We start from the raw sequence: 23760 nt of genomic DNA on the forward strand, positions 1-23760 counted from the left end.
TTTCTAGGTGTAGGAATATTCAGAATGGATGCGACTGAAAATATATTTATAGCAGCCTAGCAAAAGTTCCTAAGTCATCCAAAGTGTCAGAAGTGTCATCCATAGTAGAAAACTACTTAAAACTTAGAACATATAATCTTTGATATAAGAACTTTTTCTCCCTGTGAGAAGCTTTAACAGTCTCTTTCCTCTTTCCTCAAACCAGTGATCCTGCAGAAACAACCCATCACCAGTGAATCCAGTGGCGATAAAGAGGAGTGGTACCTGAGTGTCACGTCCAGGGAAGTGGGTGAAGCACACTTTAGATTAATTTCTGATATACTCACAAAGGAACGGAAGGATGAACTACTACAGTACAAGTCTCAACTTACAAACTTGGTATTTTTCGTCTTGTGTTGTTTCACTAACATGTTCTGCCATTCTTATGGTCATCAGTAAGTGAATATGGATCTTCCCAGTCTACAAATTTGATAAACAAGAGCTTGTTTTAGAAAATACTTTCCCAAGAGGCATAATTAAAGACATCTTTATCCTGGAAGGCAGTAGATGTCAATAGAAGCATAATTAATTAATCCTTTTCCCTACTGTGAAAATTAGTCTGCATTTGTTTTTTAGAAGAACTTTTGTTTTGCCAGGAGGCATGTTAGGGTGGAGTCAGAATTACAGAAGCTCCAGGTGGCAAGGTTTTCAAAGCTAGAGTTTGAGGTAACTACACGTGATCTTAGCCAACTATTCAGGAGGAGGGCTTTGGGAAGGGGGGGACTGTTTAGTCCAAGTGGTGTCCTTCCCCTGTGCCTCCGCACCCCATCCCCATCTAGCTGTTTCCTGAAATTCATGATCTGGTCTCCGTCCATATTTGCAGAGAGATTTTTAAAAATTTACTATAAAGTGACACTGTTACTGCAGAGCAGATATTTTGTATAAGAAATGGTGCCTATGTAGGTCCTCATGTGTCAGACACAAAGAGGGACAGAAGAACAAAGAAAAAGGAAACCCAGAAGAAAACCTGGCAATACCTGGCCAAGCCTTTTAAATACATTATATGCAGGTTAAATACCCCTTATCTGAAACATTTGGGCCTGAAGGGTTTCAAACTTCAGATATTTTTCGATTTGGGGATATGCAAATTCTAAATGAGATATCTTAGGCATGAGATCCAAGTCTAATCACAAAATTCATGTATGTCTCGTGTACACCTTACAAACACAGCAGGAAGGTAATTTTATACAGTACATTTAGACTGCCTGCATTTGACCAGGACCCATCACATGAGATCAGGTGTGGTATTCTCCGTGTGTGTGTGTGTGTGTGTGTGTGAACACTAAATGGAATGAAGGGAATGAACCTCCATAGTCAGGATGGGCAGGAGAGGTTTTGGAAACCAGCTGAGAAGAGTTTGAGCAAGAGGAAGTTGGAGCGCGTCATTCAGACCTTGGGGCTCTTGGCTTCTGAAATTAAACGGGCCTCAGTCATGATGACACAGGACACTGGAATTAATCTGGGGGAAGCTAGTGAGCCTCAATCATGGGGACTGCTGGAACGTTTCCCATCAAAGGGGTAACACGAAGAAGCCAAAGTTTAATAAGTAATCGCCTCTGAGTACAATGAGAATAAAATATAGAGTGCAGGCTGGGGGCCAAGAAACAGAAGCATAATTAAGCATAAGGAACAAAAGGTGCATTTTAGAAGGTAGGGGAGGGCACATTGTAATCATATGTACGCCCTAGATCTCTGAAGCTGAATAGCCAAAATTCCCAATATTCCTATCCTTGTGAACTTCTAGACAGGAACACAGGAGCTATCTTCACGTGAACGGGCAGTAGTCCTCTTTGCCGGGAATTTTCTTTGCTGTGATAAAGAGCCTTAGTTCCTTACTGGTTTTGCCCTACTTTACACTGCAGGATTCCAATTATGTAAGAATTTTGGGTACTTTCATTCATACATTAGGACAAGTCAAAGCCATCATGCTGTGTTTATGCAATAGAGATACATTTCAAAACAAAACATGAGCCATGCCTTGCATCTTGCAAAAGCAATCCTATTGAATCATAAATAAGTTTACACAGTCTTCATCACTCTCTGAGATGTTTTTGTTTGGTTTGGTCCATGCCCCAAAGTATATTTTGCTTGAGACTTCTGCTCAGTTTCTTTCACTTGTGAGGAACTATTTAAGGCCAAGTCTCAATTTCCTCAAACACTCTGGTTAAAAATGAATTATTGATTAGAAAAAAAGTAATGCTATCATCCTGGATACCTTGTTTGCTGCCTTGGGTCCAGCTGTGCACTCACCTCCAGTCCTTTCTGAAAAGCAAGGACGAAAGGAGCAGAATTGGTTGTGAAGGGAATGGTGCTGATGTGGAGCTGACGAAATCCGCTCAAGAAGAGGGGATTGCAGCAGAAATCGGTCATGGCTGTCACATTCTTCTACGCCAGAGGCTTACTTGGTTGCTAGCTGGTAAAGGAGGAATATAACTAAAGTTCTTAATAAGTGGAAGTCAAAAAGGAATGAAAGAAGAAGCAAGATCATGTATTTGACTGCAAACACTTTGGCCCTGGACCCAAACAGAAAATCATGCTAGGAGTTTGGGATAATCTACCAAAACAGAGAGTCAGGGGGAAAAAAAAAAAGGTAATTTCTGTTTACAAGCCAGATAAACTTGGATAACACAGAGATACTCTTAGACTGAGTCACACATCAAGGCAAGGATGACTAGAATTGACCATTGGAACGAAACAGGAAACAGCCAAGGAAAAACCTGAAGCCAAGCTTTTTTTTTTTTTTTTTTTTTTTTTTGCTTGAGTAAAGTACACCAGGGGAAACATACATTAAAGGCGTATTTTAGAAATGAAAAAAAAAAAAAAAGGTCTGCATAAATCCTAAAACTATTCAAATAGCCCTTAGAAGCCCCACAAACATTGTTCTTCTCCCTGAGTGTCAGAGATTAGACCTGAGGCAGCAGGTCCCGTACCAGGCAGCAGTTTTCAATCTGAGATGGTCGTTGTGAGGGAGAGTTCTAACACAGGAAAGAGAAAATAGCCGCCACAGAAATCTGTGGGAGGTGTTATTCCTGCCAATCAGATCCCAGAAACAAAGTGGCTGTGAACACCAGTGAAATGATATACATGAGCAAACATTTTGGATGCTTCCTTATCAAAAATTTAAGGGCAAGCATTCCTCTCCAACGAGACCTCATGCCCATAGTAGTGATGTGGCAATTACCAGTGATATCAAAGACTCAAGTGCAAGCCATGATGGTACACACCTGTAACACCAGTACTCTGGGAGGCTGAGACAGGAAGGTGACAAATTCAAGCCCAGCATAGGTAACTTAATGAGAACTCATCTCAAAATTTAAAATTTTGTTTTTATGAAGTATTAAGGATGTAGTTTAGTGAAATGCCCTGGGTTCAACTCTCAGTACCAAGCAAGCAAGAAAGCAAGCTAAAATCCAATAAGATTTCCAAGCTCGATCCTGTGGCCAAAGATACCCAGCATCTACCACTGTCAGGGAAAGCACCATGAGTTATAAATATCAAAAAATCAAAATTTAAGTTAGGAAGATGAAGGTAGGAAAGGGATACTGAGGCCCTAGGGAATAGTTTGAGAAATACTATAAATCTCATGTCTGTTCATAGACCTTTACAGACATAAACTCTCACGGGGTGCTTTTTTTTTTTTTTTTTTGGTTTTGGTTTTGGTTTTTCTCCGGTACCGGGAACCAAACTCACGACCTTGCGCTTGCCAGGCAGGCGCTTTTGCCGCTGAGCTAAATCCCCAGCCCCACAGGGTGCTTTTATAAGCATTATTTTATTTAATTTCTGGAGTCAAAAGACCTCTTTCTAATTCAGTCCTCACCAATTCTTAGTCGTGGAAATCTTGATCTAGTTACCTCTGAGCTGAATGTTCATTATCTGTAAAATAAGGCTAATAAAAATATTGCCTTCCAAGTATTAATGCAAGGATTAAATAATATAGAGATGCAAAGCCTATCATGTGGTACCTGAAATAACCTGAGTAAACATTCAACACATTTTACCTATCTTTAAAAAGTTATTAAAGGCTTCATGCCTACCCTGTGGCGTGCCCAGGGAAGTGTCCCCACTCAAGTTACAGATAAGAAAGCTAAAGCTCAGACAGAGAATTGTCTAACATCGTGAGGGTTCAGGTCCCTAGAAAAAGAAGCTGGAAAATGTATTGTTCAATCAAAAACAAGGGCACTCCGGACTGTGGAAATCTGGTGTCACACATTTGTATGTTTGCACGCTCAGCCGAGAAAGGGTCAGAGGAGCCGTTGAGTTTCAGACCTTCAAAACAAAGGAAAATCTGATAGAAAATCTTCCAGTGTCTGGTTCACATATCAGAAGTAAGCTCGTTCTGGTTCTCATCCAGAAAGGTCTGCGTTTTACCACTGAGAGAAATACCAGGGTCCAAAACAAGGAAAGAAAGGACGCTGTTTGTGGAAGAAAGATGTGCCTGCCACAAGAGCCCGAGAACCCTCACAATGAGGAGTGATGCTTGGTGAGCTGGTAGAGCCCGGTGGGGTTCTACCAGCCATAACTCTCAGCCCCAAAGGCAAAACATCAACCTTCTGGAACCCCCGGGGACTGACTCACTGTGGAGAGAGCCAACAACTTCTTAACACGCCCAAAACTGTTCTTAAATTTGTCTATTGCCATTGTAATGAAGATGTATTAATGGTTCATTGACATCCCTGCCTCTTTAAGCAAAACACATTGAGAATGAACGACTTAGCCTTTCTTTGACACTCAGGGACGTCCTTATGAATATGCATTGTTGTCCCAAGTTGTCTACAGTCATCCTCTAGAGACGTTTTAAAGCATGTTAGAAAAGGATTTTTGCTAAACTAAATATTTCCAGACAAGTAACTGACCCTTCTTATAGCATTTCTAGGCTTGTTTAAGTACCGTCCACCACTTTCCGTGAGTGCTGTCCCGCCTTTGCCTGCCGATCTCTGTCATTATTCCCTCCAAATCCCTTCAGCTTGCCTTTTCTCATCTACTATAGGAGCCAAGCTTTGTAAAGTGGGTTGTATAATAAGTACAAATAACACTTTAAAGGGGTGAATTTTATGATATGTGAATTATACATCAATAAAAGTATTTTTAAAGTATATTGCTGACTATAAAAATCTCACAAAAGCTGAGATATCACATCACTCTGTTTATACTGATAATTAGCCATTTCACTCTTACTTGAATTAAAATAGTACACATAAACGTTGAGAGGGAGTTTAGACTTCCTTCATAAGTAGGATGCTAAAGAAATGTTTGATCTGTGGGAATGCAGACTGGTGAAACCACTGTGGAAATCAGTTTGGAGATTCCTCCAAAAACTAGCTCTACAGGTCCCATTCAACCCAGCTATTCCCCTTCTGGGTATTTTCTCAGAAGATCTAAAAACATCATATCACAGTGATATATGTGCACCTATGTTCATAGCAGCACAATTTGTAATTGCTAAACTGTGGAAGCAACCTAAATGTCCATCCACTGAGGAATGGTAAAAAATATGTGGTATTTTTATATAATGGAATATTACTCAGCTATAAAAAAAATAAACTTGAGGCTTTTACAGGTAAAGGGTCACAACTAGAGACCATACTCATAAGTGAAATAAACCAGACCTCTATGTATAAACAATGTATTGTCTCACTAGTGTAAGAACCTGAAAGAGTGAATTAAAATTATGAGGTATGATAGCCATTGTGAAACAAAAGGAAAATGCTCAAAAGTAAAGAGCAACAGGGATGAGGGAAAAGAGAAAAGAAAGAAGGGTAAATTATGTATGTACGTGTATACAGGATAGCTAACATAGTGGTACTACTGACTTCTACCACTTTACTGAAAAGAACAGTTTATGATTACTTATTTGATCAGTCTTACATGTCTCTATTTGTTTTCCTGAGAAACCCCTTTAAAGATATCAATATGTAATTCAACAACCATTTTTAGTTTCCTACCACTTTGTCTGTAGTTCAATATTGCTTGTATTGTTCTTAGGCTATTTTGTAAACAGATGGTTGTTTGTTAATATGTTTTCCTTCTTTCATTTTTAAAATAAATTTTAAAATTTCAAGAAATGCTTGATCTCTGAGATTTGTTGTAATGTTTGCTTAGATTTTGTCTTAGCTTTGTGCTTAATCTTAAAAATAAAATTAATTTCATGCATGTATAAACATCATATTGTCTTCCTACTGTAAGAATTTGAAAGGGTAAATAAAATCTGAAAGGTACAATAGATAGTATGAATGGGAAAGAAACTGCTCAAAAGAAAAGAACAACTGGAATGTGGGAAAGGAGAAGAAAAAAAAGAAGAAAGGAGGAAAAATATATATATATATATACACACACGATAACTAAGATAATTGTACTATTGATTTCTATGGGTTTATTGAAAGGAACAGTTAATACTTAATATTTTTGACCAATTTTGCATGCTTGTATCTGGTAATCTGAACAACTACTTTGAAGACAACAATATGCAATATAACAACCATTGTTGAATTCATATCATCTTGTTTTTTTGAAATTCTGTATGGTTTCTATTTTTCTCATTACTTTTTACCCTCCTTAAAATAAAAAAAGAAAAGAAAAAAAATTAATTTCAGTAAGATGTGGCACAACCATCTATTTTTTGGTTAAAGTCTCCTCCGTATCTTTGCTCAGGCATGTGCCATTCAGGGGTAAGCCTTGGAAACAAACATGAATCTAAGTAATTCATGAGCAAATGAGTCCTTATGTGGACTTTTAGGTATAAATCACTAAGATTTGTGAATTGTAAGGCTTCTTTGCTTTTTTTAAAATTTTAACTCCATGATCTATACATCCAACAAGCTAACTAAAGAAGCATCCATAACCAAACAACTGGGAGACCCATTTGGCCCATGGTTAGAATAGGCCCATAGAATAGGCATCCTGGATCAGAGAAGTAAACAGAGCTACTTGCTGTTGCCTTCTTTAGTACTTTTCCATGGAGCATCTAGAAGTCTGTCACCCAAACTATAGTTGCTTAGAACAGCAGCGGGAGCTTCAGTGTGTTAGATATACAAAATTTTAGGCTCCACCTAAGACCTATTAAATAAGAAACAGCCTTTTAACAAGATGCTTAAGTGATTCATATGCTTATTAAAGTTTAAAATGTACTGAGGTAAATAATGCTGCATACCGGCCTGCCCGAAACACCTGGCATTTCACCCATGGCAATAATCATAGCTTTCAGAGCCCACAGATGAATAATGCCAAACACGAGAGGCCACCATTTGACGCAGAGGCACATCCCACTGGCCCTGTAGGCAGAGATGGTCTTGGTGCTGAGCAGACGTTCAGCATTCTCCTTGAACTGGCAGAGACCATTGCTGTTCTCGTCACCACAACTGTCAGGTTCAGTAACTCTTCCCCTGTTATGCATCTCCTCACGCACATGTGTTATAATTTTCTTTAGAACCAGCTTGTCAGCAGCACTCAAAGCTGGGTCTTTTTCTTTTATTACAAAACTCCACCCGTATTCCTGGAAATAGTCCCCATCTCCAATTCAGCTGTCATCTTCCTGATACATTTTATTCATCCAGTCATTCATTGAAAAGTACTTACCAAGTGCAAGGCAATGCCAGCAGCTCCTGCATTTCCCATTCAGTGACCACCGTGTAAACACTTGCTTCCCTTCCGTGCCAACCACTTTGTTTTCCTTGAACACTGAGTTTCTGCTTCTTACATAGTGCTGGAAACACATATTTCTCTTTTAGAGGTGCTGGGGTTTGAAGCTATGGCTTCATGCTTCCTAGGCTAGCACTCTAAGCTACACCCCAGCCCTGGAAACACATTTTTAAAGTAGAAAATATGATGTATAATGTCAAACAATTAATACTGTAATTGAGAAGGCAAGATGTAGAATTTTGAAATAGACAAAGAGTGAACTTTCAAGCCCACAGAAGGATGGTACATGTTGTACTGGAGAAAGCCCTGGATTGTGCACAAATGAGGGATCCATGAACTCAGTCCAGGATCCAGACAAGTCTTTTTGTCTCTCTAACCTTGTTTTCTCAACTGCTTTTTAAAAATAGTGTTGGATCATCTAATCCAAAAGAAAAATATCCTTCCCAGTCTCTGACCACTCAAACATATCAGGATAGCATCTTAAACACATATACTATGTAAACACTTTAAGATTTAAGAGAAAGGAAGAAAATAACAAGAACAGGGACTGCATAGAATCATGATTAAGAGTTCTGGCTTTTTCCAGCACTCTGGCAGCCTGAAATGAAGGATCACGAGTTCAACCTCAACTCAGGCAATGTATTAACTTAGAGACCATGTCCCACTTTTTTTTTTTTTCCAGCATCAGGAATCAAACTCAGGACATCACGCTTGCCAGACAGGTGCTGTGCCACTGAGCTACATCCCCAGCCCTCAAATTCTTAAACAGTAAAATCAAAAAGATTGATGATATAGCTCAGTGTAAAGGCCCTGGGTTCAATTCCACATACTGAAAAAAAAAGTCCTGGTTTTAACATCAAATTTAAAGCCTAATTTCCTTGAGGTCTTTGACAAGTGACTTAATCTCTTTGATCCTCCATTTTCTCATTTATAAAGTGGAGATAATAATAACACCTACTTTGTAGGGTTATCCTGAGGATTAAGTAGAATAAGTCATAGAAAGCCTTTAGCACAGGACTTAGCACAGGAAGGGTGTGCTAAAGAGACGGTGATGGTGGTAGTGGCAGTGCTCATAAGTATCGTATTTCCGGAAGGTCTTTGTGAAACACATGGATCTTTCCAGTAAGGGTAAACTACAGCCCTGGGTTGAAGGAACTGACCAGATATGAGATGTGTGCAAGGAGACTAACTGGGAGCAGAGAAGCAAAATGAGGGGAAACTGATAGCCAACTCTGCAGACCAGAATGGATGGAGAAGGGGAGACCTGGTTGGATGGAAAGAGATAGAGGCAGTGAAACAGGCTGTGGACAGCACCTGGGCATCTCCAAACAGAGGAGGAGAAGAGATACTGCAGGCAGGGAGACCAGCAAGGGGCCTGCTATCACCCCTTGGGAAATATCAAGATGTAGACAACGGGGCAGCAAGTCAAGAAGAAAAAGCAATCCACTGGGAAAGCCCCAAAGATGTCTTCAAGAGCCCCAGGAAATTCCTCTCGGTCTCCTACACATATATGGATAGTATTTCTTCCCACCCAAATTAAAACTAGAGGAAACACACAACTGGGCCCATGTGCTTGGAAGGTATGCAAGGAGCTGAGATCACATCCTGTCTTTGAGTTCTGAGTCAGAGAATCCTGTAAGAGAATACTGAGGGTTGCCAAGCAGGCCATGTCTCTTTCACACTGGCTGTAGTCAGAGCTCTTACTGGGGAAGAGAAGGGCCCAAGGCCTTGCAGAAAGACCTCTGCAGTGCCATGTGTTCGCTATTATGAGCCTGAACAATAAGCCAACAGCCAAGACACATTGTGTCCATCCTGGTCTCCTTCATGGTCTGAACCCCAGGATGTCCAGAGCACACACGGCCGAACATAACCATGGAAAGCAAGCACAGTTTTCTAGCAACATCTGAGAGGTAGACAGGAAGGAGAACTTTCCCTAAGGACAAACCAAAGTGATCAGACCATTGCCCTCAGGCTTGTTTGTTCTTATTATTCTTTGATTATTCTTTGGCAGGTTTCACTTGGGTTTGGTATGTCCTGGAGTAGAGGCTCTTCTCCACAGCTTCTGGGAGGCAGACATTGTCCTGGTACTATACTAAAAACATAGAAACTGGGCCGGGGATACAGCACAGAGGCACAGTGCCTGCCTGGCAAGCGCAAGGTCCTGAGTTCAATTCCAGGTACCAAAAAACAAAAACAAAGAAACTGTTGCATTATAAACATAGAAGTGCCTGGAGAGGTAAGACACGAGCAAGACAGTTCAGAAGTATACATGCACACACACACTCTCTCACACACACGCACTGGAGTTGAGCATGATTTCATTGTTCACAATCCTAGTAATCTTCTGTCAGAGAAAAAAAAACTTGATGAGAGATGGAGGCACAATAGTACATGTGACCATATCACTTCAGCCATCACCAGATGGAAAATTAAAGCATCATGTAGTTAAAATGCATGGCTTCTCTAGAACCATCCCAAGCAAATTTCTTTCTTGGTCTTAACTTGGGGGTTCAAACACCAGACCTGTGCAAGTCATTCCTCTGCTGCTGCTGCTGCTGCTGCTGCTGCTGCTGTTGCTGTAACACAGCTGGTAGGCTATTTCTAGTTAGTGAGGCTCCCTCTTTAAAATCCTATCACTAAAAAAATCCTTCCCTTCTCTCATTCAAAAGGCTTCTCCTTCAGTAGAGAGTAACTGATTATCCTGGAAGTGAGCATGTCTTTTCTACTACAGTGCCATCCTTAACCCTCCCGAAATCACATACAATATCAGCATCAATATCCATAGAAACTGCGACCTTATTTTCACTGTGACTATTACCACTTTTGTTTTGCTACTAAATGTCTGGGGTATTTAGTGCCCCTTAATAACGGGCTGGGAAGTGAGGGAGTCCTGATGTGCAATGTTTGCCCATTTCAGATACATTAACACTCCCACCACACTTGATTTGATGCTACTAATGATGTTAGTGGATTCATAAAGTTCCTAAAGATTTAACAATTGGCTCCCAAAAGGCAGTACACACCGGGGACAGCAGGAGTGCTCCAGGAAATGTGGGGCTCAGGTCTCTCTTATTATGGTCTCCACGAGAGCGGACAGAAGTGACTCCAAGTCTGGCTTTGAGTGCACCTAGGGCAAAAGACTTTTGAAGTGGGTGAGAGAGACTTTCTATTGACAGAACTTCACAGCACCCAGTTGTGCACAGGTTTTATTTGCTAGAGACAGAATCCACTCTTGCTGATTGAAGTAGGAGGAGAATATTTTGAATTCCACCTTACTAAAAATAATAGATAGCTCTAAGAATATTAGATAGGGTGACTAGCGGAGCAAAGTTAGACTTCCATGAGTAATGTCCTAGACCAGGATGAAAACCCATGTGGCAGCTGAACATGCTATGGCAGCGTCTGGACCAAACCCCTGTAGCAGGGCCTGCCAGAGTGCTGCTTTCATCTTCGTGTCACTTCTGCGAGAGCTGCATGTGGCCGCCCAAGAGGAGCTGCTTCTTTTGCTGCTGCTCCCACAGACATGAAGCAAAAATAAAAGATTTACATGGTGCCATTTGTTCCTGCGCTCCTTCCCTTCCAAAGGCAGCACTGTCTACGGCCACACCACCCTGAACGTGCCCGATCTCATCCAAAGGCAGGGCTGAGCTCCCCAGAACCTTGGGATTGGCAGGATAGAGTGGGGCTGGCACCTGCCTTCCAGCTGCATAGTAGCCTCGGTTTGTGCTTCACAGCTACTGGGGTGGTAATATAATGTCATACCATGTTAATGTCATAACATGGACATTCCCCCAAAAGGGAAAGTTTAAAGATGGAGGGGAAGCGCTGTGCAGTGAACGCAGCTGTACTTTGCAATCCGACTGGCCTAGTTGCTCGGCCTTTCTGCACCTCCCTTTTGTCATCTGTAAAATGGATAATAATAATACCCAACCTCATTAGCTGTGGTAAGGAGTCAATGAAATCTGCTAAGAGCAGAAACTTGTATCACAGTGGTGCTTGAAACCCTTTAAAATATTTTGTGAGGGCCAGTGAGACACTGTGAAAAGAAAGTGACTTCTGGACTCCGAGAGGTCAAATGATGGGTATGGCTTGAGCCTCTGTTTTCTCTTCTCTAAAATAAAGACACTATAATAATAATATTAATGTCTGTCTTAGAGGGCTGCAGGGAAGTTTAAAGATAATGTAAAGGTCTAGGCAGTGTAGCTCAGTGATAGAGTACTTGCCTAACATGTGCAAGGACTAGGTTCCATCCCTAGCACTGTAATAACAATAATAATAATAATAATAATAATAATAATGCCTGTCTAGCACAGGATCTGGCTTATAAAGATTGCTCAATACATAATAGTCATTATTAATATCACAATTGTTTTTATCATTGCACAGTATGGCCTACGTGAGAAAGTCAGCTATTCCCAGCTTGGCTGGATTCTCAGAAACTAGTGGATATCTTGATTAAGAATGTACAAAAACACTGAGTTCTAACTTTATGTCACTTATAGCATTATGTTCTGGTGCATAAAGCACATTCTTTCTCTCCCTTGCGCCCAGCCAGGCTACTCTTGTGAGACAAGCAGAACAAACCTGTAAGACAAGAGCTGCTACGCTGTGCTGCCTCACAGTGAAAAGTTTGCCTCTGAAGGGCTAAGCAATTGTCTAAGTTACACAGCAAGTTAGTGACAAAGTCAAAGCTGACAGGAAGGACTTTGGGCTTTGTATGACGCATACTTTCCACCATTTCATGCTGTGTCTTCTACTGTTTGTCTTGTGTTTAGTCAACAAACATCCATTTGCTACCTTTCATGTGTCGGTCGTTATGCTAAATAAATTCTGATCCAAAGATGGATTAAATAAAGTGCCTGCCCTCTAACCAAAATAATTTAAGAAAACATTCCACCCTGTCCCCAGGGAATTCCATAGAGTGTACTTTTGCCCATTATAAGATCCTTAGTATTTCAATTGTATTCACAAGTAGGGTGATCAAAATTAGGGTGATTAAAAGGAGACAACTATTCTCACTTAAGCCATCATGTATAAAATTAATGGTATAAAAATGTTGAAATCATTAAAGTGAATTATTAAAAGCATTACTTTTTAACTTGATATATTTGTTTCATTTTTTGAATTAGCTTTACTGCTAATAAGATCACCTGATTTGCCAAGAAGAACATGATGCCAATAGGTATTGTTCACAACATACAAACTCAAAAACAGTTCTCTACATTCTTTGGATCTGGGTGTCAGACAGCTTTCCCCCCTATCTTTGCTCTGACCCTATCCACTGTGAGAAGATATAAAACACTCTAGGTTTCAGAATGTTCTGTCCTTGGAAGATCTCCACTTGGAGTTTTTGGCCAAATGTCCCATTAATTCCCCTATGACTAAGACACTTTGGGGTCAGCAGAACTTGGGGTCTACAGGGATTACAGAGAGGGACTGGGTGCAGAGTTCACGCCAAGGCTACATGTTTCAGAAACTTGGATTAAAGCCAGTCCCTGCTGCAGGGATTCAGAAGGGAGTTAGCTCAGGAAAGCTTTCCTCTAATAAAATTTTCTGAAGTTAATATTGTCTTTTATTTTTATTACCAATAATGATAGTAGCTACCACTTAATGAGAGATGAGTACGTGCCAAGCACTTTACACAGAGTATTTCTAAATCCTTATAAATAATAAAGGTATTATAATTCTTCTTTACAATGACACACAGAGGCATAGAAAATTTAAGTAATTTTTCCAAGGTCACATAATAAGAGGCAGAGGTGGCACTTGAAACCAAAACTGGTCTTATTATTCTTTCCTCTATACCCTGGCTGCCTCACCCAGCATTTTCCCCCGATCCAGAGAGACATCTTCAGGTCTCTGTGTCTACCCAGGAAGCTTCAATTGTTGGTCTAAACATATTTTCTAATTACCACCTACACACCCTGTACTATATTGGGCACTAAAGAATGTTAAAAAAGAATTCTTGGTTTGGCTTATTCTCTGACTTGAGAAAAAATTGTCTCTTTGGGCTTTATTCCTTCCCTTGCTGATGATTTATTTCTCTGGCCACTAGACATGATAGAAAAATTAAGAGCTTCTTCATAAAACTTATGGAGAGACCAATAAAAGATTTTTGTTTAAAATTACAACTGCATTAATGTTCATTTTGAAACTCATAGATCCCAAACAAGATAATCTATGTCACAGTGACAATTCAAAGAAATCTGAACTATTTCACATGCATTATATTTTTAAGGAAATCTCTCCCTATTTCACTTAACATTGCAGGGATTGCTGTTAGGCTTCCTTGGAGAATACCTGGAGACCAGTGATCAGAATTGGCTACAGATCCATAGAACCATAAGAAGGACAGTCTGCGCTAGAAGTCCAAAGAATATCCACTGGATTCCAATGCACAAAGGCAATGGCAAAGACCAGAGATCTCCCACAGAAGAAGGAGACTTCCCTCTCTCCCTTTTTATTCTGTCCAAGTACAAGCCTATTGGTTGGTGCCATCCACACCCATGATCCTCATTTTGTTATCTACATGTCAATCACCCACAGATGCACTTGGAAATGCAAACCATAGGGTGAGGGATGCTAGGGGCATATTGTTTAGAGTTCACTAGAGGAACATAATCAATAAAAAATGTTTAATTATACAATGGATTTACTCAATAGGCTTATAGGATCAGAAGGAAAAAAGTCCCAGCAGCCACCTGTGGGACCAGAGGCAAAATCTGCACACTGCAGAGCTGAAGGATCCAGTAATAGTTGAAGACCAAAGACCTGGAAGCTCACTGCAGACACCAGTGTGAGTCGGTGTCAGAAGGCTGCACTGGAAGGCTGAAGAGTCTGCACTGGAAAGGCCAACATCCAAAGGCCATGGCACACCTGGAACTCCTCCAAAGAGGGGGCTGCATTGTTCTTCCCCTTTTTATTCTGTCCAAACTGCAAATGTATTGGTTGGTGCCACCTACATCCGCTTTGGGTCTTCCTTCCTCAGTTTGCGGCCTACATGTCAGTCATCCACAGACACACCCAGAGTTTTGCTAATCTGCAAGGCCTTTCTTACTAAAGCCGTGATCACAATTAACATTCACAAGGGGCAATATGGGAGGGAAGTATTTTGAAAAAGCACATTCGATATTATAATACAATGTCATGTTTAGAATGTGGAATGCACTCAATTTGCAATACAGACTATTGAAAGTAAAGCTTGAGAATTTCTTTACTAGTGGGGCACTAGTGTAAAAAATTTGAGAAATGCTGCTTCTCATATATTATAGATTATATATCATAGATTATACATCATATAGTATATATTTTGATTGGCAATACATTGGCTTACCCTTCAGCCTTGATTTCATTGCCAAGGTCTCAAAGCCATACAGATTCATGATGTTTTTATATTCTAAACCATCATTTTCAGTGACTGGATGTCAGATGTTTTTTGGTATTATTTGCTTCATTTTTCATCTTCTTCAGTAAGGGAGAAATAAACCAAGATTTTCTACTCCCTAAATGGCCTGAGAGGAAGAAAAACATGAATAAATTATATTCAGATGGGCTGCTGTCTACAAATCCACCTGGATTCCACTCAACTTGGGAATCAAAGAGGCCAGGGCACACCCTCCTCATGAAGCAAAAATGTCTGGTAAGTCTGCCTCTGATTTCACACAGTTGGAAATAGGTCCTGGCCATCAACCATACTGAGTCAAGGCATATGCGCTCTCCTCCTGCCACTTGCCAGCTGCCTTCCACACTGAGGAGAGGAGTTTCAATCGGCGAACTCGTCGCTTTTCAAAAATTGTTATTCACTAGTTATGTTACTGCAGAGCCTTGGGGGAGCTAGGATACATTAGTAGTTCACAACTAGTTTGTGAAATTAATGGCAAAAAATCAATTATTTACTAAAAGGAAGAAAAAAGTGGGTAGGCAAGCAAGAGTCACATAGTATAAATCCATGTTTCTGCTGGTAGTTGTCTTAGCTACATTTCTCTCATTGCTGAGACAAAATACCTGACACCCAAAATTAAGGAAGGAAAGGTTTATTTAGTTCACAGTTTGTGGAGGTTTTAGTCTATAATCAGCTGGCTCCAAGGCAGGGTGGCATGGCAGAAGGGTGACAGTTCACAGAGGTGGAAAACAACAAAAGCTACAAGAGCAGAAATGGAGGAGCCACAAGAACAAGCCTCTTTCTCTTCCTTATATTGCAGGCAGGCTACCGGCCCCAGGGTAGGTGTAGCACTCACACCCATAATGCCAGCATTAGACCATGAGTCAATCACAAACTCTAAAAGACTACCCCTCATAAGTGCATGGGGCTTTGAGGGGACATCTAGACACAAACCATACTAGTAATGAAGAATGAGCAGGGATCAGACCCGCTAAAGTGATTAAAAAAAAATCAAGATAAGACATATATCAAGGTAGGTGACGCACATTAGCCAGCCATTGTGGTTAGAAAGGCAATCAATATTCAACATTTTCACCACAGTGTTAATCTACTAGCTAACTCAAATAAACCATAAACGTGTGTTATTACTTTGCTAATTTCTTTTTCATTTTTTTAATATATCAGGATATCTCAGAGGCCCTGGTCAAGGCCATTAATGGGGAAAGTGGGGTACAATGGTAACAAACAAAGGCTGACCATCCAGGATTCCCAAGGGAAAACATCTTAATACCAGAAGGAAAACATCTCAGGGAGATCCATGGACCACTGATAACTGTATAATTTAAGTGTAACTCTCTCTTTTATGTATTATGAATATAAGATTGTATCTGAAAAAAAATGTCTACAGCTGAAAAACTAAAGTTTAAAAATTACAACAGAAAAACCCTCTTCCTGAGAATAATTTTTAAAACTGGTTAGAACATTAGAGCAAAAAATTCTATAACAAGTATTAAAGAATAGTAACATAATAAGGAATTATTGGAATAACATATAGGAAAAGACAGAATCCAGTGACACGAGCCCAATATACAAAGTTGTTTTGTCCTAAGGGCATTTTCCAGTATAGAGTAAAAGCTACAGTTTATATTTATAAACCGCAGTTTAGACTTGTGAGAGGTAAGTCATAGTGTACAGCTGGCCCACATGGCTTTCTCTGATAAATTATCACCCTCTTTAACCAGTCCCATTCCTGTTAACCACTCTTCCTATAAATTCAAAACTTGGGTTTGAGCCCTTTGAGTGGTCCACAGAATAGGAAACCTGAACTTGGACTTAGCTTGTCCCGCACTGGTCTTCTCCCATGTGCAAAAAAGAAACAAATATTATCTCCTCTGGAAGAAGGCTTTCTCATTCCAATCCTAATCAGTTCTAAAATTATTGCTCCAAATAATTTCTGCTGTACAATAATCAGCACTGATTTATAATGATAAAAAGGAAGAGTGGTTATTGGGGAGTATGGCGGTAGTGACAAGGAAGGGGTACAAGGGTCCCAATGAATTAAGTATATTCCCCATCTTGAATTGGGTAATGGTTATGCACTGATATGTACATTTAAGATATATACACTTGAATGTATGCTCATTCTATTGAGGGTTTTTAAAAAGTTTAAAGTATGATGACCAGTACATAAAGATAAGCACACAAGGAAACAAAATTCCATGAACCAGAACCAAAAGAAACTACAGAGAATAGAAACAGACCAATAGACTTTATATACAAGAATAATCAAATAGACCAGGAAGCAACTATTTACAGTGCTTATTGTGTTTATGACTATGAATGTTAAAGTATTTCAGAGAATAGAAAATTTAAATAAACAGCATATCCAACTTAAAAATGGTTTTTAAACTGGAAAATTTAATGACTGAAATTAAATGAACCAATGTGGCAAAAAATTTCACATAGCTAAAGAAAGAATGAAGTGGAAGAAAGAAAAAAAGAAACAACCCATGAAATAGCATTGAGAAAGAAGAAGTGAACCAAAAATTATTGTGGGAAACAAGGTAAAGCACTGCTCAGAGGGAGATTTGCAGCTTCAAATCCATATACTTTCTTTCACTGAATATGTAATATTACTTATTGTAAGATACACCAATATTTTATATACATGAGAAAAACTGCTTATAACAGAAAGACTGTAACATACCATCAATTTTAAGATGTGTCTTAGATTCAAAGATGTCAAAATGTGCAAAATGTTCATCTTATAATACATGAAATATGGGTTAAAAGGACAGATGCTTAAAATCAACAAACGAAGCATCTTTCTTAAGAAATTTTAAAGTTCATATCACAAAAACCCTAAGAAATATAAAGGTAAATAGTAAGTCTACAGCAAAAAGCAATAAAGCATGAAATAAATAACCAAGAGGATCAACAAAACTCATTCTTTTCCTTTAAAAAGATGTAAACAATTGAGAAACCATTATTAAATTGATAATTTGAGAAGAAACTTTTGCAAATGGGACTGAGAAGAAGACCACAAACTGGAAGAAGAAGAAAGGAATGAGAAGTATAAAGAATTAATATATGTTTATACTTGTACCAACTCCCCATCATGAATGTAACCATTATGTACTGCACACACGAACTAATAAAAATTAAAATTAAAAAAGAGAGATTCAAATATATCAGGAATGAGAAAAGTAAGACCTCATTATTGATCTTATACACACACCAAGTATAATATATATTATAAATAATTTTATATAAATAAATTTTATACAATACAAAAATTTCTTTAAAATACAACTTATCAAAACTAACACACTTACAAAATTCTCAATCTGTATATCTTGTAAACACTGAGTTAGTACTAAAACAGCACTTGCAAAAAAAAAGGTAAGAAAAGTAGATCCAAACATTCAAGGAAAAAGAAGATACCTCAATCTTATGCTCTGTTCTTAGGAAGTGAGTAAAAGAAGAGAAATACTCACTTCACGTGATAAAGACAGCAAAAGAAATCAGTATTTATTAGAGAAGAGGAAGGGAATGAGGAAGGGGAGAAGGAGGGTATTGGGGAATGGATATGACCAAAGTGTGTTATATGCATGTTAGAAAATGTCAAAATGAAACACATTATTCTGCATAGTGAACGTGTGCTAATAAAAATTAGGAAAATTTTTCAGTAAAAAAGGGAAATTACAGGCAAACTTCACATCTGAAACTCTCCAGCAAAATTATAAGTTAACTAAAGAAACACATAAAGATATCATATAATTACCAACTTGGTTTTATTCTAAGATTTGAATATTTGCTTAATATTTGAAAATAAATGAATTTAATTCTCTACATTAATAGATCAAAGAATTATGATTGCCTCATAGAAGAAAAGCATTTGATAACTTTCTTAGTATGAGAGAATAGCTTTTTTAAAAAAACTACATTTAAAATGTCATGCTTAATGGTGAAATGTTAGAATCTCTCTGTCTGAGGTTAGGAAAAAAGACTAAGATGATGTTTTTACTTCTATTAATCATTGTACTGGAGGTGAATCAGGGAGGTGGGGAAGAGAAGAAGGAGGAGAAGGAGAAGAAGGAGGACAAGGAGGACAAGGAGGACAAGGAGGACAAGGAGGAGGAGAAGGAGGAAGGGGAGGAAGAGGAGGAGGAGAAGAAGGAGAACAAGAACAAGAAGAAGAAGAGGAGGAGGAAGAAGAAGAGGAGGAGGAGGAAGAGGAAGAGGAAGAAGAAGAAGAAGAAGAAGAAGAAGAAGAAGAAGAAGAAGAAGAAGAAGAAGAAGAAGAAGAAGGAGGAGGAGGAGGAGAAGAAGAGGAAATAGAGCTATAAGCATTGGCAAGAAAAAAATAAAACTGTCATTATTCAGATTATATAATTTTGAACATAGAAAATTCAAAAGAAACTATGCCTAAATTGTTAGAATTAATAACAGGAGTTGATAGGAAAATCCAAAAAAAAAAAAAAAACTACTGTTACAGTTAATGATATGTTTTTGTATACTTATTGCATACAAAAATAAATTGTATTATTATACTCCATCAATAAAAAAATCTAAAAAATAAAAATGTTTTAGAATCACATCAAAATATTCAATTTCTAGGAATAAATCTAGCAAAAGATATGTCAGAGTACTCGGAAAAATTAGAAATCCATATTGAGAATCATGAAAGAAAATAAACATTCCATGTTCATGGATGGGAAAACTTAATATTGCAAACTACCAGTTTCCACTTTGTTCTAAAAGTCATAATTCCAGTCAAAATTCAACGAGTTGTTCCTGTGGATGTGACATGATGATTCATGGAAACACAAAGGGGAAAGAAGAGTGAAGACATTCTTGAAGAAAAACAAAATGAGAGAATTAGCTTTGCCAGTTACTAAACATATCTTTTATTTTAAAATTACAGTAACTAAGATACCAAATCTTATTTTATTTTATTTTTACTTATTCTTTATTAGTACATGTTTGCAATACATAATGATTACATTCCTTGTGTGGAATTTCTACAGTAGATAATACAACTTAATTCTGTTTTTCATCCCTTTCCCTTCCCTACCTCCATCCCTACTTCAAATTATCCTCTACTTTGCTCTTTATTTATAATGTGAGTTTCTCATATAACAGAAACCATGCAACATTGAAGTTTGTGCATCTGATATATTTCACCTAACATTACAGTCTCAAGGTGCATTCATTTTCCTACAAATGTCTTAAGTTTATCTTTCTTTATGGCAGCAATCTATTGTGTGTAAATACTACTTTCTTATTCTTTAATCTGTTGATGGACATATAGGCAAGTACCAAAATTTAGCTATTAGGAATTGTGCTGCTATAAACATGAGTATGCTTATATCTTGTAACATAATGTCTTTAACCCTTTTGAGATGATACCTAGAAGAGGAATAGCTGGGTCAAATGGAATTTCTTATTTTAATTTTTGAGGAATCTCCATACTAATTTCCATAGTGGCTGTACTAGTTTACATTCCCACCAACAATGTAGAAGGGTTCCTTTCTCCACATAGCATTGCCAGTATTTATTATTTGATTTCTTGATGATGGCCATTCTTTCTGGAGTAAGATGAAATCCAGTACTATTTTAATTTGCATTTCTAATATCTAGCAATGTTGAGCATTTCTTCATGTCTTCACTGGCAATTTGTACTTCTCCTGTGAAGTGTCTATTCACTTCAGTTGCCTATTTTTTGGTTGAGTCTTTTATTGGGGGGGTCTAATTTTTTGGAATTCTTTATATATACTAGATATTAGTTCTCTGAGGAATAACTGGCAAAGTGTTTTCTCTTTCTGTAGGTTTTCTTTTTACTCTGTTCATTGTTTCTTTGCTGTGCAGAAGTTTAATTTGATGCAATCCCATTTGTTGATTCTTGGTACTATTTCTTGTGCAAATGACGTTTTGTTCAGAAAATCTTTGACTATGCCTATGACTTGAGTTTTACCTATTTTATCTCCAAAACTGCTTCTATTTTAACATTTAGTTTTTTATCTATTTTGTTTTAGTTTAGTATATGGTGAGGGAGATGGTTCTAGATTTAGTCTGCATGTGGATAGCCAGTTTTTCTGATGCTATTCATTAAAGAGGTTATCTTTGCTCCAGTTTATGTTTTTGGTCCCTTTGTCAAAGATCAAATAGTTGATTGTGCTTGGGGTTGTTTCTGCAGCCTCTGTTCTGTTCTATTGATTCTCATGTCTGTTTTTGAGCCAATACCATGCTGTTTTAGTGACTATAGCATTGTAATATAACTCGAATTGTGGGATGGTGATACCTCCCACTTTGCTGTTATTTCCCAGGATTGCTTTTGATATTCTGAGTCTCTTTTGGTTCTGTATGAATTTTATGATTGTTTTCTCCTTTCTGTGAAAAATACTGTTGATATTTTCATTAGGATGCCTTAAATCTGCATATCTATTTTGTACGTATGATCATTTTTTACTGTATTGGTTCTGCATATTGAGTACAAAATACCTTTCCATTTCCTGATGTCCTCTTCAATCTCTTTTTTTTTAGTGTACTATAGTTTTCATTGTTTTTCACTTTCTTTGTTAGGTTAATTTCTAAGTATTTAAATTTTCCTGATGCTATTATAAATGGTATTATTTTTTAACAAGTCCTTTCTCAGTGAGTTCATTACTAGTGTAAAGGAACACTATTGGTCTTGGTGTGTTGATTTTATGGCCTGCTATGTTTCCTAATTTGGTGATTAATTCTAAGAGTTTTGGTGGATTTTTTGTGTGTATGTGTCTTCTATGTAGCAAATCATGTCATGTGCAAATGATAGTACTTTTACTTCATTCTTTCCTATTTCCTATTTCCTATTACTTCCAACTTTTCCCCATTTAATATAATGTTGGCCATTGGTTTGTCATAAGTGGTTTTTTATCAGAGTGAGATAAGGTCCTTCTATATCTATTTTCTTCAGATGGACAGATGTTGGATTTTCTCTAAGGTATTTTCTGTATCTCTCAAGATTATCCTGGGATTTTTGTCTTTGTTTCTGTTTATATAATGCATTACATTTATTGATTTGCACATATTGAGCGATCCTTACATCCCTAAGAGGAAGCTTACTTGACCATGATGTACGATCTTTTTGATGATTCATTGCATTTTGTTTTCCAGTGTCTTGCTGAAGATTTTTGCATCTATATTCATTAAAGAGATTGGTCTATAATACTTTTTGGTTGTATATTCATCTGGTTTTGGAATCTGGGTAATTCTAGCTTCCTGGAATGACTTTTGGAAAACTCCTTCCCTTTTGATTTTATTAAAGAGCTTGAGGCATATTTCTGTTAGGTTTCCCCTGAAATCTTTGTAGAACTCACCAGTGAATCCATCTGGACCTGGGTGTTTCTAAGTTTGTAGATTTTTAAATTTCTTCTTCAATTTCAGTGCCTATTATTGGATTGCACACAGTTTACAAGTATCCTTGATTTAGATTTGATAATACATATGTATCTAAGAATCTATCTGAGCAGCAAATCAGCTTGTCAAAGACTGGGAGAACAGATGCTGAAGTATAGAAACTTGGGAAAGAAAAGAAGGAGCGAGGTGGACCCCTGATACCCATGAAAGTTCTGAAGGCAGAATTGGAGCCCATGGGGAGATAGAGGTGACAGACCTCAATGAAGAAGGGGGAGGTGCCAAACTGCACTTACTCCACAACTCCCAGCTTGTTGGAAAACTGAACATTCTCTCTGACTCCTGGCTTGTGGCATGAGAGAGCGGCTCAAGCCTACTGAGGTGTGGCAATGGCGGGGGACCCTGGAGGCCTCCTCAGAGAAATGCAACAGTGAAGCTGAGTAGTAGAGGTTGTGAGCTATGGGGGCTGGTAAGTAATTCCAGTCTAAACATCCCCAAGAAGGGGTGAGTGACTGGACACCATTTTGGGGTGGGTCAGCTAACCCAATACTCAGAGCAGCCACGAGATAGCTTCATCTCAGGGCTGCCAGTGTCTGGATGAGGTGTAGCCCTAGTAGATACCCAGAATCAGGGAGCCAAGGTCAAGCCAGGAAGAAACATCCATACTGTTGCGAGCTGAACAACTCCAGTCACAGGCCCACAACCAGAGACCAGCATCAGCCTGAACTTCTGCAGAGCTGAATCAGCACCCCACCCTATTCCTACCACAGGCTTGCTAGGCTTATATAGCACCTCACACTAATCCTATTGTAGGCTTGCTGGGATCATATAATATGGACCTGGGCTCTGTCTGCCTCCTTTGTCTACCAGTAACAACAGAGATACACCCTGAAGTGGATACTACCATAAAATTGTAGACCCTGGAAGATAACCACAGGCTTGAAATCACAAAGAAATCTCCCTCTTTCTCCTTCTCTCTCTTCCTCTTTGACTGTATGTTCTTGTTTTATCATGAGAGTGAACAATGGTTTTAGTTTGTTGGTTTTTTTTTAGTTTAATTCTTGTTTTTTGTTTCTTCCTTCTTTGTTTCCTTCCTGTCTTCTCTAGTGTCCAAAAGCTTTGGTAATCTTTCTTTGTTCTTCAGACTAACTTCTAATGTCTTTCTCTTCTTATATTTCTTTATTTTCCCTCCTATCTCTTTTAAATTTTCTTCTCAGAGGGTAAAATCACTCAATAGAGGAAGTATTTATGGTATATAATTTTCTGATTTGTTTTAGATTTTTGTTACATACTATAAATTTTGTTCA

This window comes from Chinchilla lanigera, unplaced genomic scaffold, assembly GCF_000276665.1.
Source record: "Chinchilla lanigera isolate Chin_1 unplaced genomic scaffold, ChiLan1.0 scaffold00024, whole genome shotgun sequence".
Classification (NCBI taxonomy): Eukaryota; Metazoa; Chordata; class Mammalia; order Rodentia; family Chinchillidae; genus Chinchilla; species Chinchilla lanigera.